Raw genomic sequence first — 23,237 nt, 5'->3', positions numbered from 1 at the left:
GCACAGGGAAGCCTGGCGTGCTGCGATTCATGGGGTCACAAAGAGTCGGACATAACTGAGCAACTGAACTGAACTGAACTGATAGCCATTTTGGAAATAAATCTGGTGTAGATAGTAAAGATGAGTGTGTGCATCCTTGAAATCACAGCTTCACCAATCCAAGGCATAGTCCCTAAAGAAATCCTCCTCTAGATCCAAAAGGAGTCAAGGATGTTCATCTGAATCCTTTTTGTGGAAGTAGGAAATTAGAGGCAGCCTGGTTTATTCATTAGGGGAATGAAGAAATCAAATGAAGACCAGAGAGTACTCCACTGGAATTAGAAGCAATGAACTAGATGTTCAACATGATAAAAACAATATAACTACCATTACAATATTATAAAGCAATTAACCTCTAATTAAAATTAATTAATTTTTAAAAAAAAACCACTAAATCTCAGAAAGTTAGTGTTAGGTGATAAAAGTAAAAATCAGAATGAAGGCTACAGGTGGTCCAGTGGCTAAGAATCTGCTCTCCCAACGCAGGAGGTTTGGGTTTGATCCCTGGTCAGGGAACTGGATCCCACATGCTGAAACTGAGAGTTTGCATGCCACATCTAAAAAGATCTCACATGCTGCAACTAAATATCCAGCCTGCCACAGCAAAGATCGAAGCTCCCGGGTGCCATGACTAAGACTCTGTGCAGTCAAAAATAAATAAATAAATACAAATTTTTTTTTTAATAATGAAGTTTACAATGTAAAACCACCCCAAAGAACACACACATCATGTTTTCTAATATGATATGAAATATTTCCTGCTATACCTGTAAAGAAGAATGTCACAGCTATCAGGGATTCCAGCCTTTCTAATGTAAGTTTGTGAGCCCAGGAAAACAATACTGCATTATCAGGCAGCCATCAGCCACTTTCCAGTTTAGTGCTGAGAAGTTAGGGGGTTGGGGGAGTGATGAGAGAAAGTGCAAGAAGCAGCTATCCACCATACAATAAAAGGTGAATGAGGAATTAAGGGTGTGAACAAGCAAGAAGCAGAATTTGGCCCCAAATTGCTAAAATGCATTTGGTGGTGGTGGTTTAGTCACTAAATCCTGTCTGACTCTTGAGATCCCATGAAAGGAATGAATTCTATGAGCCCAGATGTTTGTATTTTCTATAAATAGAAGAGTGCTAAATCCCTTAACAAAAGATATCTGGTTTCTTTAATTAATAATAATCTTTAAAAATTAAGATTACCAGGCCCTTTCCATATAGCCTGGTTCTCCCCACCCACCCACCTCCTTGAAAACAAGGTCACCTGAGATGTTGTCTCCTGGGCTTGAAGTCCTCAGAATTCCTGACTTTCAGGTGTGATTACCATTTTAGACACTAAGAATCCACACAAACTTAAGGATATGCATCTGACATATTAAACAGGCTGCCTAGTGAGTAATACACTATAGATAAAGAGTGGGAGAGAGGCTAAGGCATAAAAGAGAAAATAAAAATATGACAAGAGAAGGAAAGATAGCTAGTGGGAAGCTGCTGCATAACATAGGGAGCTCAGCATGGTACTCTGTGATGACCTAGATGGGTGGGATGGGGGGATAGGAGGGAGGTTCAAGAGGAAGGGGATGTATATATACATATATATGTTTAGCTGACTCACATAGTACAGCGGAAACTAACACAACATTGTAAAGCAATTATCCTCCAATTAAAAAAATATACTCTGATAAACCATAATGGAAAGGAATATTTAAAACAGACGGCATGTATGTTTTAAAATCAAATCACTTTGCTATATGACAGGAATTAACAACATTGTAAATCAACTATTGTTGCTGTTGTTGTTTATTCACTAAGTCATATCCAACTCTTTTGTGACCCCATGGACTGTAGCCCACCAGGCTTCTCTGTCAATGGGATTTTACAGGCAGGAATACTGGAATGGGTTGCATTTCCTCCTCTATGGTATCTTCCCAACGCAGGGATTGAAACTGAGTCTCCTTCATTGTTCTTGCCTGGAGAATCCCAGGGACGGGGGAGCCTGGTGGGCTGTTGTCTCTGGGGTCGCACAGAGTCGGACACGACTGAAGTGACTTAGCAGCAGCAGCAGCAGCAGCAGCAGCTCCTTCATTAGCAGGTCAATTCTTTACCACTCAGCCATATACTCAAAAGAAAAAAAAATTTAAGTTAAAAAAAAAAACCGACAAAAAGTGGGAACTCTAGTGATAGTTCACCACGAACTGAAAAGAATGCTGATCTTAACTCCATGCATCTGAGGTCCAAACAAATAAAGTATGTACTGCATAGCAAACAGGGTAATGGGAAAACACTGAGCTTGATAGTGATCTTCAGGCTCTTTCAGTCAAGATTCTGCCATTATCATTGGATGAAACCCCCCAGATTCCAGGGAACATTGACAGTTTCTATCATTCAGTTCCAATTCTTCCTCTGTGATTCTGAAGAGCTCTAAGTCACACAAGGTGTTCAGTAAGAGTCCAGTTCCATCTTTAGCTCACAGGAGAAAAGATCAAAACAAACAATGGTTGTGATTACATCTGAACCAGCTTAGTATGAAAATAAATGACGGCCACTGAAAGAGAGGAGAAAAGTAGATAATAACTTGGAAGGAAAACACAATGCTAATCCACCCTTCTACCTTTCCTACCAAAGTTGAAACCTTTTTAGCAATGACTCTGCTGTGGCTTCCCAGTTATCCCTCAATTAGGTGAAGAAATTTCAGGAAATAGCCAAGTCAGGAAAAGATAATTGGTTGTTCTAAGAAAGATAATTGGAGACAGTTAACCTCCTAAATTACCATCCAGACTGAAGACTCCCAAGTTCTTAATAAGCAAGCTAATAAGAAAGCAAATAAAGAAATCAGAAGCAGTTACATTTGCTGCCAATGAGCAATAAGAAAAAAAAATAGCTTCAACAAGTAAGAAATATTTTCTAGAGCAAAACAAAAGGCACAAGAAAACTGGGAGTGATTCTGTTGAGTTGTGCAAGTGTGTGTGTGTGTGTGTGTGTGTGTGTAAGTGTGAAGTCACTCAGTCATGTCCAACTCTTTGAGACCCTGTGGACTGTAGCCCACCAGGCTCCTCAGTCCATGGGATTCTCCAGGCAAGAATACTGGAGTGGGTTGCCATTTCCTTCTCCAGGAGATTTTCCCAACCCAGGGATTGAACCCAGGTCTCCAGCATTGCAGGCAGATGGTTTAATCTCTGAGCCACCAGGGAAGCCCCTGAGGTGTGCAAACAGTTGTTTAAATATGAATCTGAGAAAGAGTCAGTCATACAAAGTATAGCGCATACAAGGAAGTAAAAAGTACAACCGACCTAGACAGCATATTAAAAATCAGAGACATTACTTTGCCAACAAAGGTCTGTCAAGTCAAGGCTATGGTTTTTCCAGTAGTCATGTATGGATGTAAGAGTTGGACTATAAAGAAAGCTGAGTGTGGAAGAATTCATGCTTTTGAACTGTGGTGTTGGAGAAGACTCTTGAAAGTCCCTTGGACTGCAAGGAGATCCAACCAGTCCATCCTAAAGGAGATCAGTCCTGGGTGTACATTGGAAGGACTGATGTTGAAGCTGAAACTCCAAAACTTTGGGCACCTGATGGGAAGAGCTGATTCATTTGAAAAAACATTGATGCTGGGAAAAAGCAGGAGGAGAAGGGGACAACAGAGGATGAGATGGTTGGATGGCATCACTGACTCAATGGAGTTGAGTTTCAGCTCTCCGGGAGTTGGTGATAGGGAGGCCTGGCGTGCTGTGGTCCATGTGGTCGTGAAGAGTCGGACACGACTGAGCAACTGAAATGAACTGAACTGAACTGAACATTGTAAAAAGAACTTCACTTATTGAATAATTACTGGTATCCTTGACAGTCCCTTGGACTGCAAGGAGATCCAACCAATACATTCTGAAGGAGATCAGCGCTGGGATTTCTTTGGAAGGAATGATGCTAAAGCTGAAACTCCAGTACACCAGGACACCTCATGCGAAGAGCTGACTCATTGGAAAAGACTCTGATGCTGGGAGGGATTGGGGGCAGGAGGAGAAGGGGACGACCGAGGATGAGATGGCTGGATGGCATCACTGACTCGATGGATGTGAGTCTGAGTAAACTCCAGGAGTTGGTGATGGACAGGGAGGCCTGGCGTGCTGCGATTCATGGGGTCGCAAAGAGTCGGACACGACTGAGCAACTGAACTGAAATGAACTGAATCTCATGGTTAAGATAAAGTTCCAGACATTCATTTAGCACACAGTCATATGATAGCCAAAAGAAAATCATGTTGCTGTGGTAGAACATTTGCAAATATCACTTGAAAAGTCATTTTTCAGGCAATATATTATACACTATTAAATATTTTTTAAAAGCGAGGACTGTAGTTACACAAAATTGAATCAAATGAAAATTCAAGAGCTGTGCTTAAAGTTGCTATCAAATGTTAATTCCTGCAAAATTTTAAGATTTCTAGTATTGAGGAGATGGTGAGATAAATAATTTCTAAATCATTTGGAAATTTTGGGGATTCTACATTCCATATGTGAATTTATGAAATACATTTTTTTTCTATAACCAGAAATTTTGTTGTGCCTCAGTCACTCAGTCATGTCCAACTCTTTATGATCCCATGGTTCACCAGGCTTCTCTGTCCATGGAATTTTCCAGGCAAGAACACTGGAATGGGTTGCCATTTCCTCCTCCAGGGGATCTTCCTGACCCAGGTATCAAACTCCAATCTCGTTCTTCTCCTGCACTGGCAAATGGATTCTTTCCACTGAACTGCATGGGAAAGCCTGGGAATCTTCTTAAACAACTCCTATCCCCAAACTGTTATATAGTCCCATTTAATGACATTGAAAATGTAGGAATATTTCATATTCTTTTCCAATAGGCTTTCATCCTTTAGATGACAATGGCCCTGACACTGTTTTGTTTGTTTGTTTCACTGCAGAGCTTGCCAGATCTTATTTCCCAATCAGGGACTGAACCCACACCCTTGGCAGTGAAAGCACTATGGATTTAAAAAGTATTCAAAGCCTAAAAATTGAAAGTTATGTTTTATTCAGTGGGAATTTTTAGGACTTCACACCCAGAAGACAGCATTTCAAGTAACCCTGAGAAAACTGTTCTGAGAAAGTGAGAGGAGAAGCCAGTTTATATAGAAGTTTTGCAACAAATGGTAAGTAGTCTGAACATCAAAAGGTTATTGTTTATTAAAGAAAACCAGATATCTCAAGTTAAGGAATTAAGCACTTTTCTATGTATGAAAAGATTGGCAAGCACCACTTCCTACAGTGAATTTCCTCAGGGCTTACTGTAGGGAGTGACTGCAGTCTGATGGCTGCTGAATGGCAGGTATTCTTTCCTTCCTGAGTTCCCATAGGGCGCAGCTGCAATTGCTGATGACTGTGACATCCTTTGTTTACTGATATGTCAGGAAATACTCCATTTCTGTGTCAAGTCCTAACCACTGGACCACCAGAGAATTCCACCCTAATACTGTCAGTCTTTTCTAGCCCTTGAGAAACGGAGTATTTCCTGCCATATCAGTAAATAAGGATGTCTCAGTTATCAGAAATTCCAGCCCTTCAAACGTGAATTCCTGAGTCCTAAGTGCACTTAGAAAGGAGAAGAATACCTGCGATCTGGCAGCCATCAAGCTGTAGCCACTCGCTATAGTTACATCCTGAGCCCAGATGTGAAAGCAGAGGATACTGACTCCAAGGGAGCTGCAATGAATATAGAAGGAATAATTTCAGTGAGCCCAGACTCTTGCATATTCCCATATATAGAAAAGTGCTAAATTCTTTAACTTGGGATATCTAATTTTCTTTAATTCCCCAAAATACTTTTGATGTTCAGACTACCTACTCTTTGTTGCCAATCTCTGTATAACCTGACTCCTCCCCCGACATCCTGAAAGCAGTTACTTGAGATGCTGTCTCCTGGGCTTGAGGTCCTAAAAATTCCCTTTGGGTAAAGCATAACTCTCAACTTTTAGGTTGTGACTATTTTTAAAGTTGATACTCCTTCTAGAAAAATTTAAAGGAATATGTGATCCTTATAGCTTTTCAATTCTCTAGGTGAGCTAGAATCAAATGAAATCTAAGTGAATTTTTTTACTCCTGAAAGTGGAAAACAATCATTCCTATGCCTTAAAGTATCTTAGTGTCTAATGGGGAAGGAATAAATGTAGAGGGATAAAAGCATACAATATGATAATATGGTAGCAATAATCACAGGATTTTATAGGGAAATACAAACCATACTTAGGAAGAAGAGAAAGAAGGTCAGAACTAGATGCCCAGAGGAAGTAATGACCAAGCAAGAGCCAGCAAAGCAGATCATAGGGGAAAGGGAAAAAAAAGTACAGAGTCATGATCATTTCAGCTTTTTACATCCACATACTTTAATATCCTAGAATGTTTGAGATTAACATGAAATATAAATAGAATTTTATAACAACAGGCCAGTAATTTAAAGTGCTAATGTTGCATGTCTATTTAACTAATACTAGGAGAGAATTAGTTTGCACTACAGTTTATTTTGTAATGATGTCATATGCGGCATCATTGATTGTTAGAGTTATCTTTCTGGAAATCTCACCCAGCTTTGGTACGCTCTAAGAAGCTGTCATGGTTCTCTATACCCTGGGTCAACATCCTATTTTCTAGAATCTAGGAAAGATAATATAGACAATCAATAGAAATTATAGTATTTTTCTATACCCATATCTTCAGTCATAACCTTATTGCATAAAAGAAGTATACCTGGATAGAAATCTTAAAAAACAAGCTTGTGATGGTAGTTACACAATTTCATAAATTTACTAAAACCATTCTAAATGGTTATTTTAAACATAAATGGTGATTTATAAATGGTGTCCCCCCCCCCCCATGGATGATTTTCAAGGTGTGTAAATTATAACTAAATAAAGAACACCTGAATGTTTAACTTTTAAGACTTACATACTATTTCTTTCAATGCATTTTTGCACATTTCTATATACACTATATATGTTATAATGGCATCAGCCTTACTTCTGCATCCTTGTTCCCACCCACGTCAGCTGTGAACTCAGCATGCAGCAAACCTCTCTGAAAATCTATTTTCTTACATTAAAGATGAATTTTAATATTATTTACACACCTGTTTCATAGAACAAGTTGGGACATGAATGAGAAAGTATAAGATCAGTGCCAATCAGGATCCTATTAATTAATAGAGGCTTCATAAATATTCGTTTTCTTCCTTCCTTCTCGTTCGTGAAGTATAACATTTGGTAACTAATTTGCACATTGCAACTCTAACGCTTCTACCAGGTGACAGTATTCCACAGCAGTGAGTCTTCCCCTGCTTTCTTGGCAGAATGCATGCCTCCACCTCCCTGGTCTATAACTGAAATGGAGCAAGACTCTGTGGTCCTTGACCCTCATGCCCTCTGCCTGCCTTTTGTCTGTGGAGAAATTTTAGACAAAGAATAAGTTTAATCAGAGAAGTGAGAAAATGCAGAAGCAAGGGAAAACAGTCAAAGGACACCAAAGAATAATAGTTTAGTCTTTAAGCATAATCAAGGACTTCCAGTTCCTTCTCAAGGGCTATAGGTAACATTCTGAGCCATATTCTGTGAGCTGTCTTATAGACACTGAAACCTCCATTAGGTGGGAGAAGTAAACTGCATGATGACCAGACTGTAGGCACGACATTCACGAATGTGTGGTCAATCCCTCAGTCATGTCTGACTCTTTGCAACTCCATGGACTGTAGCCCTCCAGTCTGCTCTGCCCATGGGATTTTCCAGGCAAGAATACTGGAGTGGATGGCCATTTCCTCCTCCCAGGTATCTTCCCAACACAGGGATCAGACCTGCATCATTTTCATCTCCTGCATTGGCAGGCAAATTCTTTACCAGTGTGCCACCGGGGAAGTCCAGCCATGACATGTTGTGCTTAGTTGCTCAGTTGTGTCCTACTTTTTGCAACCCCTTGAACTGTAACCTGCCAGGCTTCTCTGTCCATGCAGATTCTCCAGGCAAGAATACTGGAGTGGGTTGCCATGCCCTCCGGGGGATTTTCCAAACCCAGGAATTGAACCCAGGCCTCCCACATTGCAGACAGATTTCTACTGTCTGAGCCACGAAGGAAGTTATGACATACCTGCCACAATTTTGAGAATTGGCCTTAAAGAAATGGAAACAACTGACCGTGGAACTGAAGATTAACTATACTTAAGACAATCAAGATGACACTTGTCAGACTACAAACGACCAATTTCAAGATGACTGTCAGAGCTGACTATTCTCCTTTTACATGTAGCCCCCTCACTCAGCCTATAAAAGCTCTTTTCCACTGATTGTCCAGACAGAAGGGAGTCAGCCTTTGGACAAGTGTCTGTTCCCTGCCCCCCAACCCTGTGATTGCTGGAATCCAAAATAAAGCAAACTTTCAGCCAACCTGTCCTCTTGAATGGCTTTGAGTGATGAGTAACCAAATCTGAGTTTGATAACATAACTGCCTGCACTTTGGCTTACAGCTCCAGGGAAGTGCCAAGTCCTGCTAGCTTCCCCCGTTGCTGGTGCCCTTCTGAAAGCGATATCATCTTGGTTTCCACCTTTCATTTAAGATACCATAGATTATACCAAGCAACATCAGACTTTCAAAGAGCTTCCAGGATTCTTAATAGTGAGGTCATGAGAGAGAGAGAGAGAGAGAGAGAGAGAGAGAGAGAGAGAGAGAGAGAGAGCGCATGAGAATTGCCAATCAGAAAAGAATTAGCTAATGTTCTCTTCTGCTGGCACCCAGAGTTCACAGGCTTCCCTTGGCTATATAGTTAATGCCTCACCAGGGGATAAGGGGGAATTAAGATGTCTTGAGTGAGAAGCTGCTGAGAATGGAGGCTTTGGCCTTAACACCAATTGCAGTTTAAGACCTGACTGCCAATGTGTATTTCCCTTCTCCCATGACTCATTTTGGGCAAATGCTAATGAATACCAATCATTCTCCCCATCTCAACAGCCTAGGGTGAGGGCTTGGGATCCTTGCTGCAGCCCTCAGCTCTGTGAGCAGCTCAAAGCAATGCTTCTTCAGGGTGGGGGTGCATGTGTGAAAGTCACTCAGTTGTGTCTGACTCATTGCAACCCCATAGACTATACAATCCATGGAATTCTCCAGGCCAGAACGCTGGAGTGGGTAGCCATTCCCTTCTCCAGAGGATCTTCCCAACCCACAGATCAAACCCAGGTCTCCTTCATTGCAGGAGGATTATTTACCAGCTTAGCCACTAGGGAAGCCCAAGAATACTGGAGTGGATGGCCTATCCCTTCTCCAGGGGATCTTCCCAACTCAGGAATCAAACCAGGGTCTCCTGGATTGCAGGCCAATTCTTTACCAGCTGAGCTACCAGGGTTGGGAAGGGGATTAAATTGAAGCAAGGTCATTACTTTCAGGATAAATCTTGGATTTCTTCTCTTTGACCTTCTAATTCTGCAGCCCCTTTGCCCTTTTGGTCTACTAGACTTCCTCCAGAGACCTTCTGAACACCTGAACCAACCTCATGTGGAAGAGAAAGAATGATGTGCTTTTCAGGAAAACTCATGTCTCACATTTCTTTTCCCCCCACCCACTAGCTGCCCAAAACCTGGAATTCTACTAAAAAGTTTCATTCCTATAGTCAAGGCTTTCATTCTCAAAATACAAGTGTCCAAATTCAATAATACATGTTAATAGTATTCCAAATGTTTATATCCTCCAATTTACCAACCCCAGTAAAAACATTTAGTCTCACAAAACAGAGATATGCAGCAAGATTTTTGCAGGAGGTGTTTATCACAGGATTGCTTATCACAGTCAACCCTCTGTATCTGAATTCAGGATTCAACCAACAGCTGATCAAAAATGTGTGGAAAAAATCCAGAAAGCTCAAAAAAGTGAAATTTGAATTCTGGCAGGCCTGCAACAATTTACACAGCATTCATGTTGTATTAGTTATCTAGAGATTTAAAGTAATGTTGGGATGTACGTGCAAATGCTATATTGTTTTATATAAGGGACTTGAACATCTGCAGATTTTGGGGGAGTTGGTCCTAGAGTCAATCCTCCATGTATACTGAAGGACAACCATGTATTTTAAAAAATGAAACTGAAGCGAATGCCCCCAAATTAAAATATGAAACAAATTTGGCATGGCCATATGATGGAGTATCAAGTCAACACTGAAAATCTTGATTACAACTTATTTTTTAAGTTAATAAAAAGAACAAGACAAAAAGTATAGAGTAATTCTGATCAAAACAATACACATCACAAATATCTCACACAACATTATGCATAGAGAAAATTCTGATACAAAAGGCTCAAAAATATTGACAGTGTGTTTCTTCAGGTGGTGAGATTCTCAGTGACTCTTTGAATTTCCACAGTTCTCTTTATTCCTCGTTTAGTGAGCATATGGTATTTTTCTGATGAAAATGAAAGACTTCTTAAAATAAACTGGTGAAAATTTCACAATCCTCGTGAAGAGGAGCTAAAAAGCCTCTTGATGAAAGTGAAAGTGGAGAGTGAAAAAGTTGGCTTAAAGCTCAACATTCAGAAAACGAATATCATGGCATCCGGTCCCATCACTTCATGGGAAATAGATGGGGAAACAGTGGAAACAGTGTCAGACTTTCTTTTTCTTGGGCTCCAAAATCACTGCAGATGGTGATTGCAGCCATGAAATTAAAAGACGCTTACTCCTTGGAAGAAAAGTTATGACCAACCTAGACAGTATATTCAAAAGCAGAGACATTACTTTGCCAACTAAGGTCCGTCTAGTCAAGGCTATGGTTTTTCCTGTGGTCATGTATGGATGTGAGAGTTGAACTGTGAAGAAGGCTGAGCACCAAAGAATTGATGCTTTTGACCTGAGGTGTTGGAGAAGACTCTTGAGAGTCCCTTGGACTGCAAGGAGATCCAAACAGTCCATTCTGAAGGAGATCAACCCTGGGATTTCTTTGGAAGGAATGATGCTAAAGTTGAAACTCCAGTACTTTGGCCACCTCATGCGAAGAGTTGACTCATTGGAAAAGACTCTGATGCTGGGAGGGATTGGGGGCAGGAGGAGAAGGGGACGACCTAGGATAAGATGGCTGGATGGCATCACGGACCTGATGGACATGAGTCTGAGTGTACTCCGGGAGTCGGTGATGGACAGGGAGGCCTGGCGTGCTGCGATTCATGGGGTCACAAAGAGTCGGACACGGCTGAGCGACTGAACTGAACTGAACTAGAGAAGATAGGACTTTGGTATCTTGTTTTCACCTAGGTTCTCTTGGAATGTCATCAATTACTTACAATCCAAGGACTTTTCAGTTTCATTTCTTCTAGAGAAGCAAGTTTTGTTGCTGTTTTTTTTTAAAGATTTTTTTGATGTGGACCAAGTCTTTATTTAATTTGTGACAATATTGCTTCTGTTTTACATTTTGGTTTTTTGGCCTCAAGTCATATGGAATCTTAGCTCCCTGATCAGAGATCCAACCTGCACCCCTTGCATTGGAAAGCGAAATCTTAACCACTGGACCACCAGGGAAGTCCCGGGGATCAAGTTTGGACTGGGAGGAGGCAAGACTTACATCGCTGAGTGTTAAGCAAAGGGAGAAAAGGAAAAGGCATACTGTTGGCCTGCGGTGAGGTGCTGGGATCATAACACACCACTCCCAGCCCCATTCACATTGCCCTTTCTCAGGCACCAGTAAACCTGGACACAATATTGAGGAAATTGCTTATAAGCAGGTAGTATGGCATAGTGAAATCACTGAATTAGAAGTACAAGACTTTCAGAAAGGAAAAGAGCAGTTACTGACAGCTGCCACAAGCTAGCTGGTCAGCACTCACAGGAAAAGCCTGGTATTTTCTAGTTAACTATTTCATAGGATATTAACATCTAACAAAATGATTTTTGTCAAAGACAAAACAAAACTTCTCTAGAAGTGTGCAAACCACAAAGATATCCTACTATAGTGGCTAAAATGAGTGATTGCTATCTTTCTATCCCTACACCACTTCTCCCACCTCCTGAATTTAAGTTTTTAGAATACTCAACTGCAGCTATCTAAAATTTCCTCCTAACAGCCCTCAATCCAGAATAAAGCCATGCTTCCTTGAAGCCTACTCCAATGCTCCTAATCCAAGCTCAATCCCATAGCAATCTTCTCATACAGAAAGTTCCCTTTTTCCCCATGGTGCATGCCTTCCCTTGTTGAAACAAGTATCAGTAAAGCCAACTTGTTCCATCACAGGTTTATTCCTTCTGGTTTTTGGCTGGTAAACATCAACATTGCATTTCCTTTTTGGTTCTGCCACTTACTGGACATATGTCCTGCAGCAGATGAATTTGCTTTACTGCACGCCTTTTCCCTCATGTTTAAAAGAGTTACAGGAATTCCTTGGCAGTCCAATGGTTAAGACTTCATCTTCCAGTGCAGGGTTTGTGGGTTTGATCCCTGGTCATGAGGTTAAGATCCAATATGCCTTGTGGCCAAAAATACAAAAACCTAAGCAATATTGTAACAAATTCAATAAGGGCTTTAAAAAAATGGTCCACATCAAAAAAATCTTAAACAATAAAAACAAAATAGTTTCAATAAACCCTATACCTCTTATCTCTTAGGGCTTTTGCATTTATTTATTTTTTTAATTAATTTATTTATTTTTTAATTTTAAAATCTTTAATTCTTACATGCGTTCCCAAACATGAACCCCCCTCCCACCTCCCTCCCCACAACATCTCTCTGGGTCATCCCCATGCACCAGCCCCAAGCATGCTGCACCCTACGTCAGACATGGACTGGCGATTCAATTCTTACATGATAGTATATATGTTAGAATTCCCATTCTCCCAAATCATCCCACCCTCTCCCTCTCCCTCTGAGTCCAAAAGTCCATTATACACATCTGTGTCTTTTTTCCTGTCTTGCATACAGGGTCGTCATTGCCATCTTCCTAAATTCCATATATATGTGTTAGTATACTGTATTGGTGTTTTTCTTTCTGGCTTACTTCACTCTGTATAATTGGCTCCAGTTTCATCCATCTCATCAGAACTGATTCAAATGAATTCTTTTTAACGGCTGAGTAATACTCCATTGTGTATATGTACCACAGCTTTCTTATCCATTCATCTGCTGATGGACATCTAGGTTGTTTCCATGTCCTGGCTATTATAAACAGTGCTGCGATGAACATTGGGGTACATGTGTCTCTTTCAATTCTGGTTTCCTCAGTGTGTATGCCCAGCAGTGGGATTGCTGGGTCATAAGGTAGTTCTATTTGCAATTTTTTAAGGAATCTCCACACTGTTCTCCATAGTGGCTGTACTAGTTTGCATTCCCACCAACAGTGTAGGAGGGTTCCCTTTTCTCCACACCCTCTCCAGCATTTATTGCTTGCAGATTTTTGGATCGCAGCCATTCTGACTGGTGTGGTCAACCACTTGTAAAAGAATGAAACTAGATCACTTTCTAACACCGTACACAAAAATAAACTCAAAATGGATTAAAGATCTAAATGTAAGATCAGAAACTATAAAACTCCTAGAGGAGAATATAGGCAAAACACTCTCAGACATAAATCACAGCAGGATCCTCTAAGATCCACCTCCCAGAATTCTGGAAATAAAAGCAAAAATAAACAAATGGGATCTAATTAAAATTAAAAGCTTCTGCACAACAAAGGAAAATATAAGCAAGGTGAAAAGGGCTTTGCATTTAAACGCTAATAAAGCAACTTATAAAACAAAAATGCGAAGTCTTGGTTGAAAGTAAATTCAAAAGCAATGAATACTGTGATGTAGTTTGGAAAGAGCTACTGATAATTCAATGCAACTGGTTTTTCTATGTGCTTCCTGTGTGATATCTGGCAAATCAACTAAACTTTCTGAGTGTTAACTATAGGAAAATGATGATCATAGTAGTATACCCAGTTCAGAGGGTACTTGTGAAGCATAAATGAGAGGATTATGGAAGAGACAGTTCACAGTTTACTAGCTGTGCATGCTGCTGCTGCTGCTGCTAAGTTGCTTCAGTCGTGTCCGACTCTGTGTGACCCCATAGACAGCAGCCCACCAGTCTCCACCATCCCTGGGATTCTCCAGGCAAGAACACTGGAGTGGGTTGCCATTTCCTTCTCCAATGTATGAAAGTGAAATGTGAAAGTGAAGTCACTGAGTCGTGTCCAACTCTCAGCGACCCCATGGACTGCAGCCTACCAGGCTCCGTCCATGGGATTTTCCAGGCAAGAGTACTGGAGTGGGGTGCCATTGCCTTCTCTGAGCTGTGCGTAGTAAATACAATGAATATAGCAAGAAAGATGTGTAGAGGCTAGGTCTAAAGTTTATTCATCTTGGTTTTCCAGTGCTTGACACTTAGTAGATATCTAAAAAATATTTTAAATCAGTAAATGTGAATGAATTACATTTGGAATTATTTTATTCACTGAACAAAACTTTGTGAGCACTTTCTACATGGCATGACATATTTAATAATCTGAGAGTTCATTAATAAATCAGCTAGCATCCTTTTCAGTATAGTGAAAGAGCTAGATATTAAATAAAAATGCAAATAAACTATATTTATATGTAGTGATAATTGGTAGATCAGGGTTTCCCAGTATTGACACCACTGACATTTATAATGGTGACATTCTTTGGGGAATAATCCTGTGCCTTGGAGGATGTTTAGCAGTATCTCTCCTTCAATATTCACAAAACAATCAATGTGACTGAAAGATAAAAATTGAAAGATAAAAACCATGATTATTTCAACAGAGGCAGAGAAACCCATTGACAAAATTCAACACCCATTTATGATTAAAAAAAAAAAACTCTTGAGAATGGACATAGAAGGAACCTACATCAACATAATAAAAGCCAAATATGACAAACCCACAGCAAACATTATCCTCATTAGAAAAAAATTGAAAGCATTTCCTCTAGAATCAGGAACAAGACAAGGGTGCCCATTCTTACCACTACTATTCAAAATAGTTCTGGAAGTCCTAGCCATAGCAATCAGAGAAGAAAAGGAAATAAAAAGGACCCAGATTGGAAAAAAAAGAAGTAAAAAGTCACTGTTTGCAGATAACATGATGGTCTACATAGAAAACCATAAAGATGCCATCAGAAAATTACTAGAGCTAATCAATAAATATAGTAAAGTCACAGGATATAAAGTTAATACACAGAAATCCCTTGAAATCCTATATGCTAACAATGAAATATCAGAAAGAGAAATTAAGGAAACAATACCATTCACCATCACAATGAAAATAATAAGATACTTAGGAATAAATTTACCTTAAGAGACAAAAGACTTGCATTAAGAAAAGTATAAAATACTGATGAAAGAAACAAAAGATGACACAATAGATGGAGAAATATACCACGATCTTAGATTGGAAGAATCAATGTAGTGAAAATAAGTATACTACCCAAAACAATCTATGGATTCAATGCAATCTCTATCAAACTACCAACGGTATTTTTCACAGAACTAGAACAAATTATTTCACAATTTGTATGGAAACACAAAAGACCCCAAAGAGCCAAAGCAATCTTGAGAAAGAAGAATGGAACTGGAATAATCAACCTACCTGACTTCAGACTATACTACAAAGCTACAGTCATCAAGACTTTATGGTATTGGCACAAAGACAGAAATATAGATTAATGGAACAAAACAGAAAGTCCAGAGATAAATCCATGGATCTATGGACACTTTGACAAAGGAGGCAAAAATATACAATGGAGAAAAGATAGTCTTTTCAACAAATGGCATTGGGAAAACTGGTCAACTACATGTAAAAGAATGAAATGAGAACATTTTCTAACACAATACACAAAAATAAACTCAAAATGGATTAAGGATCTAAATGTAAGGCCAGAAACTATCAAACTCTTAGAGGAAAACATAGGCAGAACACTCTATAAGATTAATCATAACAAGATCCTCTTTGACCCACCTCCCAAAGTAATGGAATAAAAACAAAAATCAACAAATGGGGCCTAGTTAAACTTAAAACTTATTCTTGTTTTTTGTGGGGAGGCTTCCCTAGTGGCTCAGAGGTTAAAGCACCTGCTTGCAATGTGGGAGACCCAAGTTCGATCCCTGGATCAGGAAGATCCCCTGGGGAAGGAAATGGCAAACCACTCCAGTATTCTTGCCTGGAGAATTCCATGGATGGAGGGTCCACAGGGTCGCAAAGAGTCGGACACGACTGAGCAATTTCACTTAAACTTAAAAGCTTTGGCACTATGAAGGAAACCATAAGCAAGATGAAAATACAGCCCTCAGAAAGGGATAAAATAATAGCAAATGAAACAACTAAGAAAGAATTAATCTCTAAAATATACAAGCAGCTCTTGTAGCTCAATACCAGAAAAACGAACAACCCAGTCAAAAACTGGGCAAAAGAACTAAATAGACATTTCTCCATAAAAGACATAAAAAAAGCTAATAAACTCATGAAAAGATGCTCAATATCACTCATTATTAAAGAAAAGCAAATCAAAATCACAATGAGGTATCATCTCACACTGGTCAGAATGCCATCATCGAAAAGCCTACAAACAATAAATGCTGGAGAGGGTGTGAAGAAAAGGGAACCCTCTTACACTGTTGGTGGGAATGCAAACTGGTGCAACCACTATGGAGAACAGTGTGGAGATTCCTTAAATAACTGAGAGTAGAGCTCCCATATGACCCAGAAATCCCACTGCTGGGCATATACCCTGAGGTAACCAGAATCAAAAGAGACACATGTACCCCAATGTTCACTGCAGCACAATTTACAGTAGCTAGGACATGGAAGTAACCTAGATGTCCATTGATAGATGAATGGATAAGGAAACTGTGGTACACATAAACAGTGTAATATCACTTAGCTATACAAAGGAATGCATTTGAGTCAGTTCTAATGAGGTGGATGAACCTAAAGCCTATTACACAGAGTGAAGTCAGAAAGAGAAAGATAAACGCTGTATATTAACACATATATATGGAATCTAGAATGATGGTTCTGACAATCCTACATATATATGGGCAGCAAAGGAGACAAAGATATAAAGAACAGACTTTTGGACTCAGTGGAAGAAGGAGAGGGTGGGATGATTTGAGAGAACAGCATCAAAACATATACATTACCATATGTAAAACAGACCACCAGTGTGAGTTTGAAGCATGAACCAGAGCACCCAAAACCAGAGCTCTGGGACAACTTAGAGGGATAGGTGGGGAGGGAGGTGGGAGGGTTGTTCAGGATGAGGGGCAACACATGTATACCTATGACCAACTCATGTTGATGTGTGGCAAAAACCTTAACATTGTAAAGTAACTATCCTCTACTAAAATAAATATTTTTTAAAAGGTAACAACCATCACCAACAACAAATGAATGAGTAAATAAATTGTGATATATCCTGACAAAAGACTATTACTCTGCAACAAAGAGAAACTATTGATACACAAAATATGGATGAAACTCACAGACTCTATAATAAATGAAAGACATATTACATATTATGTGATTCTGCTTATATAAAATTCTATATAAATCTGCTCTTACTGACAAAAATTACCAGTGGTTCCTGGGATCTAAGAGAAGACTGACCACCAAGGGGCACAAGGGAATTTCAGGAGATGATGGAAATATTCTATATCTTCATTATGGTGATGGTTAAATGGATGTCTACATTTGTAAAAATTCCATAGAATTGTACATTTTGAATGAATGAGTTAATTTTTGCTCCAATAATGGCTATTGATCCTTTGAAAACCACACTTTATTACTCAGACTCTTTAGATTCAGATAATATCAAAAGACTTTCTGGAATCCAAGTGATTGATATATTATTCCAAGAGGCTTGTCATATAATACATGATTAGATTAAACATGGTGTACGATTAACCATGAGACCTAATACCCAGTAGTTCTAATTGGTACAGGCCTTTAGAAGTCTGTTTTTATCCATACTTATACTATAAATAATAGAGTACTTTGGTGGGACTTTTCTGGTGGTTAAGACTCCAAGCTTCTGCTGTTGAGGTCATGGGTTCAATCCCTGATCAGGGAACTAAAATCAAACGTGCCACATGGCACAACCAAAAATTAAATAAATGTTAAAAAATAAAGTACTTTATAGTAAAAATCACTTTACTCTTTGAAAAGAATTTTCACTTATATTTTATCTGAGAAATAGTTCAATAAGGCATATGTTTTTATTTTTCTTTTATAGCTGAGGAACTAAGGTTTAGAATCACAGAGCTAGTAAATGGACTAACACCTACTTGTATCTGAATCTATTGTTTTCCCATTACATCACAGATGGCTTTAAGAGTACTGATTAACGGGCTCTTTATTTTAGGTTTTAATTTCTTTAGCAAGCACCAGAAGACATATTTGGTACATCTTATTTGCTCTCAAAAATTAGAGTTTAGTTCTGTTGCTATGATTCTAATCCACAGATCTATACTTTATGTGTTCTATACGATCAAATGGAAGTCACCTTTTAGGAACATAAAAAAAAGAAAGAAAAAAAAAAAAAAGATGTCCTTTACCTAAATGTCTCCATTTTTCTTCCTCCAAAGAAGTGAATGCTCTTTCCTCAACAGATTTGGCTAGTTAATCAAAAAGAAGCTATCAAAGAGAGGAGTCTATGACCTCTTTGTCAAGGGAAATCAGATTATTCAATGCCAAAAAAGGCTATTTTTATGTCCATCTGATGGTCTGCAGGATTTTTAAAGGTCAGCATCATGGAAGTAAAAAGAGAAACTCAGGAGAGCTCTCACAAATCTCTCTCCTCATTATAGCCTCAAGCCTGATCTTGTCTTATCACTAGCCTTGGTAGTTAGAGTGTGGTGACATAAAGAGGACGAGGGACTAGTTCTATCCCCGAGGAGGCCTCCTAAACCACTGTTGACATCGGTAGTTGCAATAAAGTCCAGAAAGGTGGATCTTCCTTAACTCCTGCTGCTACTGGAAACACACATCTGTAGCACTTTTGAGTAGCTAAAGGAAGGAAAGGCATTGATTGTTCACTTAGTTCTTGGAGCATGACTATGAGAGCTGGGTCTCAAGACATAAGAAGATTGGGACATGTTTAGTTCACATAATACAATCCCTTCAAGCTGCAGCAAAAAAATATCTTGTAAAAGCCACTAATTAACTACACAATCCTGGGCAAATCATTGTTTCTCTGAGCTTCGTCTTCATCTAGAAAATGAGAACAATCATTCCCTACCTCACCAAGTTGTGGTGAAATTTAGGTGCAATAAATGTGCAAGACCTGTGGAAACTGGAAAAAGCAGTATAAGCATTCAGTCATTCTCTCCTATCTATGTAATTTTTGTTACAGAAAATCATTTTTGGCTCAAGATTTTTCTTGATTCATTTAATAAGGGTTTGCTGAGACCCTCCTATGTGCCAGACAATGGGTTCTGTGTGGAAAATACAAAAGAAATAAAGGAGACCTTGACTCTCAAAGACTATCTAGTCTGTGAGGTGGGGTGGGAAGTGTGGGGTGGGGGAGGGGCGGTGAAGGCAATAGGAAAAGGAGATTAAGCATAATAGATGCTGTGTTGTGGCAGCCAAATCCCCCTTTGGTGTCAAAAGTCTTATTTCCCTGGCAGTCCAGTGCTTAAGAATCCACCTGACAATACAGGCAATTTGGGTTCAATTACATGCCAGGAATTAAGATCCCACATGCCCATCTTAAGAGAAACTAAGCCCATGCACCAAAACTGCTAAAGCTGGAGTAGCCATCATAGTCAACAAAAGAGTCAGAAATGCAGTACTTCGATGCAATCTCAAAAATGACAGAATGAACTCTGTTCATTTCCAAGACAAACCATTCAATATCACAGTAATACAAGTCTATACCTTGATCAATAATGCAGAAGCTGAAACTGAATAGTTCTACAAAGACCTACAAGACCTTCTAGAACTAACTCCCAAAAAAGACGTCCTTTTCACTATAGGGGACTGGAATGCAAAAGTAGGAAGTCAAGAGACACCTGGAGTAACAGGGAAATTTGGCCTTGGAGTACGGAAAGAAGCAGGGCAAAGATTAATAGAGTTATGCCAAGAGAACGCACTGGTCACAGCAAACACCCTCTTCTAGCAACACAAGAGAAGACTCTACACATGAACATCACCAGACAGTCAACACCGAAACCAGATTGATTATATTCTTTGCAGCCAAAGATGGAGAAGCTCTATACAGTCAACAAAAACAAGACTGGGTGCTGACTGTGGCTCAGATCATGAACTTCTTATTGCCAAATTCAGACTGATATTGAAAAATGGAGAAAATTGCTAGACCATTCAGATATGACTTAAATCAAATCCCTTATAACTATACAGTGGAAGTGAGAAATAGATTTAAGGGACTAGATCTGATAGAGTGCCTGATGAACTATGGACGGAGGTTTGTGACATTGTACAGGAGACAGGAATCAAGACCATCCCCCCAAAAAAAGAAATGCAAAAAAAGCAAAATGGCTGTCTGAGGAGGTCTTACAAATAGCTGTGAAAAAAAGGAAGCAAAAAGCAAAAGAGAAAACAAAACATATACCCATTTGAATGCAGAGTTCCAAAGAATAGCAAGGCGAGATAAAAAAGCCTTCCTCAGTGATCAATGCAAAGAAATAGAGGAAAACAACAGAATGGGAAAGACGAGAGATCTCTTCAAGAAAGTCAGAGATACCGAGGGAACATTTCATACAAAGATGGGCTCAATAAAGGACAGAAATGGTATGGACCTAACAGAAGCAGAAGATATTAAGAGGTGGCAAGGATACACAGAAGAACTGTACAAAAAAGATCTTCAAGATGCAGATAATCACGATGGTGTGATCATTCATCTAGAGCCAGACATCCTGGAATGTGAAATCAAGTGGGCCTTAAACCATCACTATGAACAAAGCTAGTGGAGGTGATGGAATTCCAGCTGAACTATTTGAAATCCTGAAAGATGATGCTGTGAAAGTGCTACACTCAATATGCCTGCAAATTTGGAAAACTCAGCAGTGGCCACAGGACTGGAAAAGGTCAGTTTTCATTCCAATCTCAAAGAAAGGCCATGTCAAAGAATGCCCAAACTACTACACAATTACACTCATCTCACACGCTAGTAAAGTGATGCTCAAAATTCTCCAAGCCAGGCTTCAGCAATACGTGAACCGGGAACTTCCAGATGTTCAAGCTGATTTTAGAAAAGGTAGAGGAAGCACAGATCAAATTGCCAACATCTTTGGATCATGGAAAAAGCAAGAGAGTTCCAGAAAAACATCTGTTTCTGCTTTATTGACTATGCCAAAGCCTTTGACTGTGTGGATCACAAAAAGCTGTGGAAAATTCTGAAAGAGATAGGAATACCAGACCACTTGACTGCCTCTTGAGAAACCTATATGCAGGTCAGGAAGCAACAGTTAGAACTGGACATGGAACAACAGACTGGTTCCAAATAGGAAAAGTAGTATGTCAAGGCTGTTATTGTCACCCTGCTTATTTAACTTATATGCAAATACATCATGAGAAGTGCTGGGCTGGAAGAAACACAAGCTGGAATCAAGATTGCTGGGAGAAATATCAATAACCGCAGGTAGCAGATGACACCACCTTTATGGCAGAAAGTGAAGAAGAACTAAAGAGCCTATTGAAAGTGAAAGAGGAGAGTGAAAAAGTTGGCTTAAAGCTCAACATTCAGAAAACTAAGATCATGGTATCTGGTCCCATCACTTCATGGCAAATAGATAGGAAAACAGTGGAAACAATGGCTGATTTTATTTTTGGGGGCTTCAAAATCACTGCGGATGGTGACTGCAGCCATGAAATTAAGACTCTTGCTCCTTGGAAGGAAGGTTATGCCTAACCTCCGTTCAGTTCAGTCGCTCAGTGATGTCTGACTCCTTGCGACCCCATCAACCACAGCACGCCAGGCCTTCCTGTCCATCATCAACTCCCGGAGTCTACTGAAACCCATGTCCATCGAGTCGGTGATGCCATCCAACCATCTCATCCTCTGTTGTCCCCTACTCCTCCTGTCCTCAATCTTTCCCAGCATCAGAGTCTTTTCAAATGAGTCAGCTCTTCACATCAGGTGGCCAAAGAATTGGAGTTACAGCTTCAACATCAGTCCTTCTAACGAACACTCAGGACTTATCTCCTTTAGGATGGACTGGTTGGATTTCCTTACAGTCCAAGGGACTCTCAAGAGTCTTCTCCAACACCACAGTTCAAAAGCATCAAGTCTTTGGAGCCCAGCTTTCTTTATAGTCCAACTCTCACATCCATACATGACCACTGGAAAAACCATAGCCATGACTAGACGGATCTTTGCTGGCAAAATAATGTTTCTGCTTTTTAATATGCTGTCTAGGTTGGTCATAACTTTCCTTCCAAGGAATAATCATATTTTAATTTCATGTCTGCAATCACCATCTGCAGTGATTTTTGGAGCCCAGAAAAATAAAGTTAGCCATTGTTTCCACTGTTTCCCCATCATTTGCCATGAAGTGATGGGGCCAGATGCCATGATCTTAGTTTTCTGAATGTTGAGCTTTAAGCCAACTTTTTCACTCTCCACTTTCACTTTCATCAAGAGGCTCTTTAGTTCTTCTTCACCTTCTGCCATAGGGGTGGTGTCATGTGGGTATCTGAGGTTTTTATATTTCTCCTGGCAATCTTGATTCTAGCTTTTGCTTCCTCCAGCTCAACATTTCTCATGATGGACTCTGCATATAAGTTAAATAAGCAGGGTGACAATATACAGCCTTGACATACTCCTTTTCCTTTTTGAACCAGTCTGTTGTTCCATGTCCAGTTCTAACTGTCGCTTCCTAACCTGCATACAGGTTTCTCAAGAGGCAGGTCAGGTGGTATGGCATTCTCATCTCTTTCAGAATTTTCTGTAGTTTTTTGTGATCCACACAGTCAAAGGCTTTGGCATAGTCAATAAAGCAGAAATAGATGTTTTTCTGGAACTCTCTTGCTTTTTTTGATGATCCAGCGAATGTTGGCAATTGATCTCTGGTTCCTCTGACTTTTCTAAAACCAGCTTCAACATCTAGAAGCTCACTGTTCATGTATTGCTGACGCCTGGCTTGGAGAATTTTAAGACCAGACTAGACAGCATATTAAAAAGCAGAGACATTACTTTGTCAACAAAATTCCAACTAGTCAAGGCTATGGTTTTTCCAGTGGTCATGT

The sequence above is a fragment of the Ovis canadensis genome, chromosome 1, assembly GCF_042477335.2.
Source record: "Ovis canadensis isolate MfBH-ARS-UI-01 breed Bighorn chromosome 1, ARS-UI_OviCan_v2, whole genome shotgun sequence".
NCBI classification, from domain to species: Eukaryota; Metazoa; Chordata; class Mammalia; order Artiodactyla; family Bovidae; genus Ovis; species Ovis canadensis.
This window is presented reverse-complemented; position numbering follows the sequence as displayed.